Consider the following 2,500-nt stretch of genomic DNA (forward strand, 5'->3'; position numbering starts at 1 on the left):
CATGATTTTCGTGTGCTTCTAGAGGTTTGGTCCGATTTTCAGTACTCTTGTCCATGCTTTCACATGCTCTGATAGATAGGTTCGTTCTCAGTTATCCCTGTGTTCATGGTTTTCGTGTGCTTCCATAGGTTTGGTCCGTGTTTTTGAGTACTCTTGTCCATGATTTTCGTGTGCTTCTAGAGGTTTGGTCCGATTTTCAGTACTCTTGTCCATGCTTTCACATGCTCTGATAGGTAGGTTCGTTCTCAGTTATCCCTGTGTTCATGGTTTTCGTGTGCTTCCATAGGTTTGGTCCGTGTTTTTGAGTACTCTTGTCCATGATTTTCGTGTGCTTCTAGAGGTTTGGTCCGATTTTCAGTACTCTTGTCCATGACTTTCGTTTGCTTCGATTCGTTCACTCTATTACTCTTGTCTGTGGTTTTCGTTTGCTTCGATTCGTTCACTCTATTACTCTTGTCTTTGGTTTTCGTTTGCTTCGATTCGTTCACTCTATTACTCTTGTCTGTGGTTTTCGTTTGCTTCGATTCGTTCAGTCCATTACTCTTGTATGTGATTTTCGTTTGCTTCGATTTGTTCAGTCCATTACTCTTGTATGTGATTTTCGTTTGCTTCGAGTCGTTCAGTCCATTACCCTTGTCTATGATTTTCGTTTGCTTCGAGTCGTTCAGTCCAATACTTACCTTTGTCTATGATTTTCGCTCTAGCCCAGTCGCCCTGCGCTCTGGAAATCACATTCCAACTCTATCACCGATAGTGCTCACACCTTGGAAACCACATTTCACCCGGGGAACCTTAGGGTGGATTTTGAGCCTTTCGGGATTGCGAAACCATCATTTAACACTCTAAACTTAATTTCCGCAATCCCAGACGCACTTTCCATATGGTCTCCAAAAATGCGTGTGAGCTGACCTGGTCCCTTATAATAGGCAATGAACACGATTTTGGAAAAATATTTTTATCAAAATTTTTTGACTCACCGGGTAAAATCGAATTTACTTGGGAAAAATGTTCTAGCAGGGGCCCTCCCATACAAATTTTTTTCTTCTCAAAAATGATTTTCGTTTCACTTTTCATACTCAGGGGAGTCTAAAATTGATGTTTTGAGTCACCGTGAAAAAAAAATTTTTTTGACCCGAGCTTGTGTCGGCGACCCAAAATCGACGCACTTGGGAAAAATGTTCTAGCAGGGGCCCTCCCATACAAAAATTTTTTCTTCTCAAAAATGATTTTCGTTTCACTTTTCATACTCAGGGGAGTCTAAAATTGATGTTTTGAGTCACCGAGAAAAAAAAATTTTTTTGACCCGAGCTTGTGTCGGCGACCCAAAATCGACGCACTTGGGAAAAATGTTCTAGCAGGGGCCCTCCCATACAAAAATTTTTTCTTCTCAAAAATGATTTTCGTTTCACTTTTCATACTCAGGGGAGTCTAAAATTGATGTTTTGAGTCACCGTGAAAAAAAAAATTTTTTGACCCGAGCTTGTGTCGGCGACCCAAAATCGACGCACTTGGGAAAAATGTTCTAGCAGGGGCCCTCCCATACAAAAATTTTTTCTTCTCAAAAATGATTTTCGTTTCACTTTTCATACTCAGGGGAGTCTAAAATTGATGTTTTGAGTCACCGAGAAAAAAAAATTTTTTTGACCCGAGCTTGTGTCGGCGACCCAAAATCGACGCACTTGGGAAAAATGTTCTAGCAGGGGCCCTCCCATACAAAAATTTTTTCTTCTCAAAAATGATTTTCGTTTCACTTTTCATACTCAGGGGAGTCTAAAATTGATGTTTTGAGTCACCGTGAAAAAAAAATTTTTTTGACCCGAGCTTGTGTCGGCGACCCAAAATCGACGCACTTGGGAAAAATGTTCTAGCAGGGGCCCTCCCATACAAAAATTTTTTCTTCTCAAAAATGATTTTCGTTTCACTTTTCATACTCAGGGGAGTCTAAAATTGATGTTTTGAGTCACCGTGAAAAAAAAAATTTTTTGACCCGAGCTTGTGTCGGCGACCCAAAATCGACGCACTTGGGAAATATGTTCTAGCAGGGGCCCTCCCATACAAAAATTTTTTCTTCTCAAAAATGATTTTCGTTTCACTTTTCTTCCTCAGGGGAGTCTAATATTGAAGTTTTGAGTCACCGTGAAAAATTTTTTTTTTTGACTCACTGGGTAAAATGGTCGCACTTGGGAAAAATGTTCTAGCAGGGGCCCTCCCATACAAAAAATTTTTATTTCTCAAATCGATCCGTGGTTTCACTTTTCATACTCTAGGGCCCATTTGCTTCAACTTTGGAAAAAATTTTCGATGATGAAAAATTTTCGCCTTCGACGTCCATCGACCACTCGACCCGAACTTGGTACTTTTGTATGGAGGTACCCGAGTGGTGACTTTTTCATACAAAAATTTTTATTTCTCAAATCGATCCGTGGTTTCACTTTTCATACTCTAGGGCCCATTTGCTTCAACTTTGGAAAAATTTTTCGATGATGAAAAATTTTCACCT

Source organism: Anopheles moucheti (assembly GCF_943734755.1).
Source record: "Anopheles moucheti chromosome X unlocalized genomic scaffold, idAnoMoucSN_F20_07 X_unloc_5, whole genome shotgun sequence".
NCBI classification, from domain to species: domain Eukaryota; kingdom Metazoa; phylum Arthropoda; class Insecta; order Diptera; family Culicidae; genus Anopheles; species Anopheles moucheti.